The sequence below is a fragment of the Brienomyrus brachyistius genome, unplaced genomic scaffold, assembly GCF_023856365.1.
Source record: "Brienomyrus brachyistius isolate T26 unplaced genomic scaffold, BBRACH_0.4 scaffold54, whole genome shotgun sequence".
Lineage (NCBI taxonomy): Eukaryota > Metazoa > Chordata > Actinopteri > Osteoglossiformes > Mormyridae > Brienomyrus > Brienomyrus brachyistius.
The window spans coordinates 1,178,290-1,190,291 of record NW_026042329.1 but is presented as its reverse complement, the minus strand read 5'-3'; the positions used below and the strand labels follow the sequence as shown (position 1 = coordinate 1,190,291).

The 12,002-nt window shown below is 43.1% G+C and overlaps 1 long non-coding RNA gene across 2 annotated transcripts; it reads left to right on the top strand.

Annotated features, from left to right (window-relative positions):
• The first annotated feature begins 10,428 nt into the window (after positions 1-10,428).
• LOC125724103 (uncharacterized) lies at positions 10,429-11,468 on the top strand. Of its 2 annotated transcripts, none has more exons than XR_007387152.1 (3): positions 10,429-10,575; positions 11,196-11,299; positions 11,424-11,468. It is a non-coding gene; the product is annotated as an uncharacterized LOC125724103 (long non-coding RNA). The 2 variants fall into 2 exon arrangements; XR_007387151.1 differs by lacking the exon at positions 10,429-10,575 and adding an exon at positions 10,714-10,811.
• Positions 11,469-12,002: the final 534 nt, after the last annotated feature.

The window sequence follows — 12,002 nt, the reverse complement described above, 5'->3', positions numbered from 1 at the left end:
TTCTAGAAGTTTACAGCTTAGGAAAAAGAAAGGTCAGGATGGATGTCGAAAACGAACACACTGTATCAGAGGGCTCTTTGGGGCGATGACACCTCCACCGCTCAACTGCCGTTCGAATTTCCCTCTTGGGAGATCAATAAAGTTCTATTGCATCTTATCTGGGACTCCTCAGCTATCAGGTTTGGCATCTTGCTATCCGTGGTGGGGGGGGGGGGTTGCATCATGATGGGGGGAGGGGCGCGAAGTCAAGGTGCGATCCGGTTGCCTGTGACCTTCCAACCAAAAACTAAATGCCTCCCCCCCCCGGTCCTAAATCCCCTCACCCCTTCCTGCACCCGTGTCCATTACGCCTGAGATCGCCAAGAGATACAAGATGGAGAGAGAGAGAGAGAGAGAGAGAGAGAGAGACAGAGAAAAGGGGGGCATATTTTGGGGAAAATGGCGGTGTTTGAAGCGGGTCAATAAACCCCCCCCCCCCCCACACACACACACACACACACCTTATGAAGCCCAAGTGGTCCGGACTGCTTTCCACAGTGCAGGAAGAAAAAGCGTGTGGAGGAAGATGAAGTTATGTGTTGGGGGGTAGCAGGGGGGCGTTTGTGAGTTATTCAGAGTCCGGTGGATCCCCTCGTGGACAGACACCTAACACATCGATGTGCATCGATCTCCCCCCCTGCACCGAGTGGGAAAAGGTCCCCAGACTGTGGTCCGTACGAAAATTATCAGGAAGCGGCTTAGAAAAGGCTCGAAATTGCTTCTGCCTGGATCACCCTCCAGTAGGAAGCCCATGATAGCTGCCTGGTGGGGGCGCTGGGCCCGCGTGCTTTTGTTTACACAGGAAAATGTGCGTTCCTGAGCTGAGTGACGGCATTCGGATAATCGTGAGAGCTTCACACCCATGGCATGCAATTTATCGATTCGCTTGCTTCCTAAAATCGATCTCTCATAGTTATATGCTACTGCCTCTCTCATGGTGAAGGAATGTTTTATTTTTTTTTCCGTCTTCCTCAAGATCTTTCATTCTTACAGTTGTGAGTGCTATTTATTTATTCATTCCATTTGAACACAGTTATAATCCATAAAATGCTGTGGCATGAGACATTTGTCAGATAAAAATTCACAGGGTCAAGCAAAGACTAGTATGGGCATATCTTGGATTTGGCTTAATGGTTGTTAACCATTTTTATTCCTCCCAGTATTTGCTACAGACAACCTTAAACCAATTCATTAAAACATATTTTAATTATGTTCTCACTCCCACGTGCCACTAGGGGCAGCGTTGAGGCACTTTTTTTTCCCCATGTTAGCGACCTGGATAATCATAAGCAATTTTCCATGGCTTTTTCCCACACATTGGAGCAAGCACACCTGTTCAGCCTCACCCAAAGCCTCCTTTTGGGCTACCTGTTGCACTCCTCCCGGGTATGGCCTTCATTTTTGTACATCTATTTTTCTTCGCTAATTGTCCAATAGGGCAGGCGAAGCAGACTGGAGTCCTCCGTCTGTTGATGTTTGATTAAACCTGATTGGCTGGTGGCTCTCAGTCCTTGGCACTCATCTGGGGCCCAAGATAAATGAATGAAAAGGTCTGACGGACCGCATAACCCCCGTGTGGCTGTGCTCACGCCCACGTGTCCCATTCATGCCAAAATGAGATTTTAATAGAAGTAGATCCCACAGGGGGGTGGATAAATTGTTTGAGACCGCCTCTAATAACGCTGTAATACTGAAGGCCATCGACAGCCTGCCACAGATCCTTATTATGGATGTATTCCTGCCCCTAAAAAGCCCAGCCATCACTCGGAGGGCCTGATCCTCCCTCTTTTACGATTTCTTTTGTGTTGTTGGTTTTATGTGATGCAGACCTCATTTACATAGGGAGCAACTTCATGAATATCGATATGGGCGTGTTGGCCAGGTCCAGCCTAGTTCTGAGAATGGTCATTATTTTTGATTCAGTTGTAAAACAAACCATTAATTAAGATACTTGCAGACGTACACAAGTCATGTATATTAGATTGCCCTTGCTTATATAATGTTTAATTTAACGAAATTATTCTTTCTTTCGCTCATTTTCTAGGACATCCAGTTCAGTGTCATGCTGATCCTGGAACCTACCCTCCTCACAGATTATTACACAAGATTACAGGTTGTCTTCCTTTAATCCTTTTGCACCAAAGGTGTCAGACTGCAGTTCTGGAAGGCCGGAGCCCTGTGTAGCTTAGTTCTTTCCCTGTTCCACCACAAATGATTCAGCTCAAGAGCTGTGCGGTAATTAGCACAAGGAGTTTGTAGGAGTTGAGGTGTGTTAAATAAGAGGAAACTCAGAAATGTGCAGGGCTCTGGCCCTCCAGGACTTGAGTTTGACACTCCAGTTTTACACAAAAAAAAAAGAATACGACACAAGATTTTCTGGTTTTTGTTTCCTGGGTCATTGTTATTTGCATGCATGCAGTTTGTTTTTGTTAATTGTTTACTAATGTTTGTTTATTTGCTTTTAGTTACATATCCTTTCATTTTTTACCGGTTGTTTGCTTGTTTCGGCTTGCTATTTGCTTATTGCAGTTTGTTTGCTGCATATTATTTGCGTTTTGCTGTTTATTTGTTTTTTTGCTTACATTTAATTTTCTTTTCGCCATTAGCTTTTTCTTGTATTATCTTTATCTCTGTTTACTTGCTTATTTATTATTTTTATTGCTGCTTGTTTTTGCTTTTTGTTGAATCTTTGCATGTTTTACTTGCTTGTTATTTTACTTTTTGCTTATTGCTGTTTGCTTTTTCTTGCCTTCTCTTTATTTGCTATTACTTGCTTGTTATCCTCCATTTGCTTATTGCTGTTTGTTTGCTGTTACATGCTGCTGCTCGTTGTTGCTTGTCATGGCTTGTTATGTGCTTGTTATTGCTTATCATGGCCATTTATTTCACACAGACAAGGTCACTCCTGTAGGAGGCCATCTGAAAATCACATTTCCCCTGCTGCTTTGGCAGCGTGGTCATTTCTGGGCATTTGCTGTCCTCTGCCCCAATGCTCTGTTAAATTAAATTCACATTATGCACTTTCACTCCCTCTCTCCAAGACAGTTTTTTTTTTTAATGAAAGGATTTTTTTTTATTGCTTGTCAAGACATCCCGGAACTCATGGTGGGTGAAAATCTTCAAAAACAGAAAAACATTCTCTGTTCTTTGACTATAGCTTAAAATGGCCGATACGTCGTTCGAGAGTTTTCTGCTGAGTTTAACAAGTTAGCTCAAAATAAAGACAGTTTAAGTTTGCCAGGCGACAGGAGAGTAACTGAGGGCTAAGGATGCAAACCCAGGGAGTACTGTTGAACGGCCCACCTCATCTCTTGCTCGATTGAGGTTGATGCAAACAGATTCTCGTAGTGTTACTTATCTGAGGTGCGAAACTGATGTCGTCAGCCCTCATGAGGCTAAGGGCAAACTCGTAGCACCAAAAATGTAAGGTGGCAAAAACATTTATTAGGCTAAACTGCCAAAAATTTAATGACACCCAAGTAAAGCTTAAACTGAGATCTGGCATTCCAATGATCCTTGTAATGGGCTTTCATTACTATTCACTGTAAACCCGGCGACTGTCTTGGGAAACAGTATCACATACTTTGATGCTTTTCATGTACAAAAGATGAGAAATGTTTTGTGTGCTTCATAACACCGCTTAAGATGCAGCTAACGCACGTAAACTAACTTGCACTATGATCTCAGGGAAGTTTTAACATTCTGGGACCGGGCACATTTTTGCTTGTTTTTTGTGAATTTTTGATCAGTCCTTTTTTTGCTCAGATGCACCCTAAGAAAACAAAATGGCTGCCGAGCCGGCCAGCTCCCAGCTTTCCAGGTAGACTGTGGATTTGATGCTGACGTCAAGAGGATGGTGCCGGGGTTCATAAACAGCGAGCGGCCAGGGGTGGGCCGTGTCCTCATTAGACCCTGCCAGTGGGAAAGGCACAGCACGTAGCAGGCCAGGCGGGGTACTGGGGCGGCTGGGCCAGATAGACCTAGGATCCCCAGTGCTCCAGGCATTAGTCACGGCAACAGCGGCAATGAGGTCATGGTCAACACAGCTGTCCACGACTCATCCTTCTCTCCACCGATGCTGGCCGGGCCTTGGCCACCTGCTTGCATCCTGGGGCTTTAGAAGCTAGTTCGGGTCTGTCTGATCACACTCACGTCTTGTTAAGGCACGATTCTAGGCCACGGAGGCAGGCTCGCTGATCATCACCTCAACACCGACCTCGGAGTGGAGTGCTGACCACATGCTTTTATTGTTACTTAGAATGTCCATACTGGAGGTCCCGTTTATCTATCACTTTTATCTACTTCCTTCTGCTCCTCTTTCCTTTTATGCTAAAACCTTTAGTCATGCAGGGCACAAAGACTCGATAGAATTCCTTTTCGGATTTAATGATTTAAGAATAAAACTTTTGGATTTTTCCTGATTAAAAACCCTAATAAATACAAAAGATGTAATTGTTCTGGCATAGAATGCAATATAGAAGGACAGCATCGTTTCCCTGTTTCCATCAAAATCAGAAAATATTTCTCTTAGATCTTCTTATGTGTCTCTATCTTTGGATTTGTCTTCTGACCCTCTCTGACATCCTTCCTGTGACACTCCAAGCAGTACACTTCCTCCCTTTGACCCTCCAAGCAGTACACTTCCTTCTTCTGACCCTCCAAGCAGTACACTTCCTCCCTGTGACCCTCCAAGCAGTACACTTCCTTCTTCTGACCCTCCAAGCAGTACACTTCCTCCCTGTGACCCTCCAAGCAGTACACTTCCTCCCTTTGACCCTCCAAGCAGTACACTTCCTCCCTGTGACCCTCCAAGCAGTACACTTCCTCCCTTTGACCCTCCAAGCAGTACACTTGCTCCCTTTGACCCTCCAAGCAGTACACTTCCTTCCTGTGACACTCCAAGCAGTACACTTCCTCTCTTTGACACTCCAAGCAGTACACTTCCTCTCTTTGACCCTCCAAGCAGTACACTTCCTTCTTCTGACCCTCCAAGCAGTACACTTCCTCCCTTTGACCCTCCAAGCAGTACACTTCCTCCCTTTGACCCTCCAAGCAGTACACTTCCTTCCTGTGACACTCCAAGCAGTACACTTCCTCTCTTTGACCCTCCAAGCAGTACACTTCCTTCTTCTGACCCTCCAAGCAGTACACTTCCTCCCTTTGACCCTCCAAGCAGTACACTTCCTCCCTTTGACCCTCCAAGCAATACACTTCCTCCCTTTGACCCTCCAAGCAATACACTTCCTTCGCGGGACTCTCCAAGCAGTCCTTCTGTCCAGTCCTAGTCCTTCTTTTATCTCCTCCACAATTCAAGAACTCTACAGATAGTGATGCTACTACAACCACATAAATGTAGAGTACACTTTACTGGACTAGGTGATACTGCACATTTCAGTCATTTCTTTTATGTATTTCATATTTAATCCCATGAATACATACCTCTGCAATGCATAGCCATATGTCTACTTTGTTTTTGTGAGTGCCTTTTGTTATGCTTTGTGCTGTCTAATCCTGTTACCTGTTACATGTTATGGACTGGATGGAGCAAGGATGGACTCCTATGCATTGACGTAAAAAAGACAAATATCTTGAAAGAATCTTGAATCTAAGCTGTAGACTTCCTGTTGTCCAATTTTGGTCTTTCGTTTATGACCAAATTCCTTCTGTACTTAAACTGTAAAGCTTCCTCATTGGATAACAGTAGTGGTAACACTGTGGTGGTACCTAACAGGGTCAGACTGTGGTCTATCAATAGGTCCAAGGAAATTTTTAAGAGAAAGTCGCACGTTATTCTAAGCAGGCAATTGCTGTCAAATAATATAACAAAAGGGACTGTTGTTTTTTGTGTCACATATTATGGGATGTATCTGTCAGTTATCCTGATTCTGTTGGACACAATACTACCAGAAAGCAAGAGCAAAGTTGAAATACTGTGAATCCACTAGTCTGATTTTAAAGGTTTTGCCTGGTGAAAAGCCTACATCCCCGTACGAAATATCCATGGTGACAATTTCTAAAAATGTATTTAATTTTTCGATAAAATTTTACTTGATGGGACACAGATATTGTATTATTCTATTACTCATGCATTAATTAACCACAGATTAAGTGTTTGTTACAAACTGATGTCATGTTTGTTCATCATTAATGAATCTTATGTGAGTACTATATTTGTTGCTATATCTTACTTCTGTAAACCTTTGTGAACTACTGAAGACACTACTGAAGGAACAAGTAATGAGTAACACAGGTGAAATACAGATCTAATGTTCGTTCATCATTAATTCATCATTACAAATCTTACATAGTGACTATATTTCATCATTATTTGTTGCATGATTTATATTTCAGTATTAACTGAGTTACTACTAAGAATATTTTTCCCCTCAAGAAACGTGTTACCAATTTTTCTCTCTATTTCTCTGTATTGTCTCTGTATCTGTATAAAAAAGACGTTTTCAGACACTGGCTGTGACTGTGGCAGGTTCAGCTTCACGCTTACAGGTTTGGGGGTTCGATTCCAGCCTGTCTTTGAAGTTTGCCTGTTGCTCCCCATGTTTCTACAGTGCAGAGACACACAGAAGGTTCTGGTGAACCGGTCTCCCTAAACTGTCCACAGTTTGTCTCCTTTGATGGACTGGCATCCTGCATAAGGTGTCCCCCTGCATCCTGGGCTGGGCTCCAGACTCACCATGACCTCCCCATGACACTTCACCACCCTAATTTTACTTTGTGCCGACAGCTGTTTAGTCAGCACCGCTGCAGAAGAGGGCGTCATAGGAGGTCACCAGCGTTACCTAATGGGATGACTGGCACACTAGGAGGTCACCAGCGTCACCTAATGGGATGACTGGCGCACTAGGAGGTCACCAGCGTCACCTAATGGGATGACTGGCGCACTAGGAGGTCACCAGCGTCACCTAATGGGATGACTGGCACTGATCCGCTTACTAATTCTGACGTAAAGCATGACTTAAAACTGTTACCGGGGCCAAATAGAGTGGCATGGTGGCGGAGTTGATTATATTACTCACATTATTCAAAGCAAGGCACCATTAAAGGTGAAAAGGGGGATAACTTCCTTTAAGTCCAGTTCAAAAAAAGAGAGGGGTTGTGGAAAAGCTTGCTGAGGAGGGGGTTCAGTTTCTTCAATATAATCAGAGTGATAAGTGTAGCTCTTCTGCCAGGAGGAATTATCAGGACATTGGTTCATCATTTTAGTGTTTGATTTATTTTATTAATTTTTTCACAATGTTCAGATAAGCTTCTCTTGTTATTCAGGAACATTAACCGACATATTGCCTTTGCTTTACAACATTCCTAATTGTGTTGCCAGTTTTAATAATAAATAATTTCAGAAGAAATTCTATGTTCACTGCTGTACCGAAATTGCATCGATCCCAGAACCCAAAACTGAAGAATGTACCTAACCGTGAATTTTGTCTACTGTTATTTCCTAATGCTAAACATGAAAAACTGTAAAAATGGCTAATTAGTTTACACATCTGCTTCCTTTTGTCTTTATTGTGCTTTAGAAGGAGAATCCTTTAGCGTTTTTGTTTCAGATTGATATAAATACTGAGACACAGCATCGTAGCATATTGACCCAGAAACAGTATTATCACATGATTCAAACGCACTGATTTCATGAGTGTATGGTACCAGTGTTCAGTAATACCGGGGATTCATCTTTTGAGACACAGTTATGAGCTAAAGAAGCTGGTTTGTGATGGGGAAGAGCAGCAGGTCACGAAACAATGAAACAGCAGTAAACTCTGCATGCAAACCAGATTCCCCCATATCGATTGCGGCGAGCTGCTGTTATATCGCATTTCCTCACATGCGTCTCGTAGGGACACCTTCAACATGTTCTCCCTGTATTTCAGTTAATCAATCACAACTGCATAAACTGAGTACAAGGCGCGTTACAGTACATGGGTGCGCTGAAATACATTGGTACATCATTCATACAGAATAATTCAAAATTTAAAAATGGCAAGAAAAAATTATGAATGTGAAGGATGACAACGGAGGAGAGGAACCAAAAACTTTAAAGTAGGGAGAAAAAAAAACCTCTGGGGGGTCCAGGGTGAACTAGCTTGCCAACTTGCTTTGATAAATGCTTAATTGTACAGTTGGGTTTTCACCAAAGATACATTTATTTAAATAAAATCTGATAAATGTCAGGTACTCCGGTGGCTTTGGGGAGGTAGCCGTTGGGGACTTCAGATGGAAAATACTGATGGGCAAAACACCACATGATTTTCTAATGAACAGAAAAAGAAAAACAATCCATTGGTCTAAGTTATTGTTTCTGTGAACCAGAACCTAAATGAATGTACTATCTGAATACTACAAACCACCAGATCTCCACCATCATACTGTAATTGAGGATCTGTAAACTGGACGGTCTCTCCACCACTGCACTATAACTGATGATCTGTAAACCGGACGGTCTCTCCACCACTGCACTATAACTGATGATCAGTAAACCGGACGGTCTCTCCACCACTGCACTATAACTGATGATCAGTAAACCGGACGGTCTCTCCACCACTGCACTGTAACTGATGATCAGTAAACCGGAAGGTCTCTCCACCACTGCACTATAACTGATGATCTGTAAACTGGATGGTCTCTCCACCACTGCACTGTAGCTGATGATCTGTACACTGGATGGTCTCTCCACCACTGCACTATAACTGATGATCTGTAAACTGGACGGTCTCTCCACAACTGCACTGTAACTGATGATCTGTACACTAGACGGTTTCTCCACCACTGGACTGTAACTGATGATCTCTATACTCTCAGAAGGTCTTCTCTATTTCTAAAATCACTGCAAAAGATTGACAGTAAAAAGGATCTTGGGTAACATAAACCAGGGCAAACCAGCGTGACATACAATATGTCAAACAGAAATTTAATGTCATTTAATGTCAGCTTGGAGCTTGACGGACAAGCGCAAAAATATCACCTTGACGTGAATCATTCGTTAAGGCTCTTTGGTGAGTGACTGAGAGACACCAAATTCGTGCCTGAAGTGCGATGTTTAGCAGGCTGCAACTTCACAGACATCTAGCCTTGAACCAATATAAAAACTTACTAATTATCTAGTACCATTTGAAACAGATTCTAATGGTACTATCACAGATACTGCTAATGTGTATGCTGAGAGATTGTTTCATGTGACACTATCATAGATATTGTTAATATGTATGCTAAAATGTTGGATTAGTGTCAAGCCCTTTGGTTTTATTTTCTAGACATAAATGTCAAGGATTTTACAATTTTAATAAATATACGTATTTCCATTCCATGACCAGAACTTCATATGAAGAGCATTAGGACCCATAATCTAAATGTCATCCATACATCAAATTAAAATCAGCATCTAATTTTTCATTTCCATGGGACCTCATCCTACTCTGATGCTTACCAGGCTTCTGTTAGATATCCAAAGGGGCGTCACCACTCGATCTGGGACATGCCACATCACCTTTAGGATGATAAGTCCCGGTGACACTGTACAAACTAATAACCCGCGTGTAGCAGGGGCTTAGTTCAGCAGGAGGCACATCCGGTGATCAGATCTACTCAGAAGAAAACTGTGATCTATTACCTACCCTGAAAGGTCACAGAACACTACGATAAAATACAGACCCAACGTCTGTCTGTGAGCAGAAAGACAAGTTAGCAAACCTCAGGGAAATATGGTGTATTACAGTATATAGTCAAATATATCCAATATATTAATCAGAGAATAATCGTTGTACACATTTCATTTACTTATCTGGTGCTTTTATCCACAGCAGTATTATTTTTTAGAGAAGGCAGGCAGGAGCAAATGGGGATAAGGGCCTTTCTCAGGGACCCTGGGATTCAAAGCCAAACATTCTGATCACAGCCACACCCCAGCTCCATATTAGAGTATGTATGTGGAGTATGTGGTGCAGTAGTTCGCACTATTATCGTACACCTCTGGGATCAGGGTTTGATGTGTGTGCAGTGTGCATGTTCTCTCTGTATCACAGTGGGGTTTCCCCCGGATACACCGTTTTTCCCCCACAGTCCAAAAACACACTGAGGTTAATTGGAGATACCAAATTGTCCATACCATCCAACCGTGCTCATTGGGTCTCCTCCCCTTTTGGGCAGCAGGTGTTGCTGGCCATCCTGATCTCCACCCTGTCTCTGGTTCTTCAGCCCCAGTGTGTTGACTAGGCTGAGCGTGTGGCTCAGAGATGGAGAACCTGCTGGTCGTGGGTTCAAGGCTGGTTTGAAATCACCCTCAGCTGTTTTGTTTAATTATAGGTCTTTGTTATCTCTGTTTTGCTTTGTTCTGTAGTTGTGTTTGTTCTCTGTTTTGTTTTTTTCCACTTGTTTCTTCCCCTGTCTGTTTTGGTCCTTTATTTTGTGCCTTCCCTGCTTTGTTCAGTTTTGTTAAACCCCTTTGTGTCTCGGAACCGCCAGGAGATCATCACCCTCATTTCTGCCTGCACCATGCCCCAAGTCTGTGACAATAGGCGTGCACATGTGAGTGTGGCCTGGGATGGGTTGGTGAAATGGAAATAAGGGGTGGATATTATTTTGTGCCTTAAAGTATAGCATTAATAGTATTTTTTTCCCCTCATATATTAAGGACATAACACAGGGATAGATTGAGAGCTCTGCTGATTGTCTGTGTATGCACTGGACAGCACAGGGAAACAGGCTTTCAAAGATGATGATGTTAGACAGCCCAGGCAGGGAGGTCTGGAAGCGTGGGAGAGGTATGTAACTGATGCCTGTTTCAAAAGGAGACATGCTCCGGACAGGCCGTTCTGTGAAGTAAAAGGGAGGTCAAGCGTAAAATGTATTTACCATCAAACAATTTCAAAATATTTCATGGGGACGGGGGGTGAATTAAATGATTGAAGCTGTGTGCAAGAGGAGACTGAGGAGAATCTGGAGGGGGATGTTTAATCTGATTAACAGCATGCCCTTCACTGCACTGTTTCCTTAACTCGCGCAGTAGTCGGTCCTGTTGTCCCCCTCAGCAACTGTGGCACAGCAGTTTCACTGCGTTCCTCGCGTTGACAATAAAACCTTAAACATCAGGTAGCGAAAGTTCTGTTCATTATCTGCAACGACTTTGCTGTCTGTTTTTCCTGAAGATGCTGTCATCCAGACTTAGAAAACGACTTGGAAAGGAAGCAACAAATTAACGAACCAATCAGGCAGACAGTTACTGAGGGAGCTGATGGCTCCATTTCAGCATGTAAGGAAAACGTACACAGGGAATAGGTATCGTCTTTCATCCTAGTAAACTAATTATCCATCAGCTGCACTAAATCCAGACTCTCTCTGTGTTTTTCTCTTATTTTTTCCTTTTTGGTCGATAGATGAGATTTAACGCCCAGGAAGTTGCTATTTGATCGAAGAACATGAAGCTCTTTAAAACCCAACCTTCCCAGGGGAAGCTGTCTCAGTGAATTCAGGCTTTCCCTATCGCATGTGCAGTGGGGCGCCAAAGCCACCAGACGTAGGATGACGCGGTTTGGGAACAGGGAGATCCTTTCCAGAGACGTGCCCTTTGAGATGACGGACAGGGCCCAGAGGGGAAGAGCAGTGTAAGGCACGGTCTGAAGTATAGACTGCAATCTCAGCCTTCCACATAAAATCACCCAATTCCTGTTTGCAGAGTTAGTTTTCTGCCATTCACAATATGAAAGGTTGCTGGTTCGAATCCCATGCTTGGCATAGAAGCCACATCTTCAGCAAGGCCCTTAATAATTCGAAGCATAAGGGCATGTGATTGTGCATAATGAGAGAATACATCATGGTGGAAACTGATAAATATATATGGCGACAGAGACTGACTTATAAATATCATAGAAGACATTGTGAATGTCAGTCATTTTACTAATGTTATGACAAAAGTTATCCAAATGGACGCTTACTTACATGATCCCATTATCCTG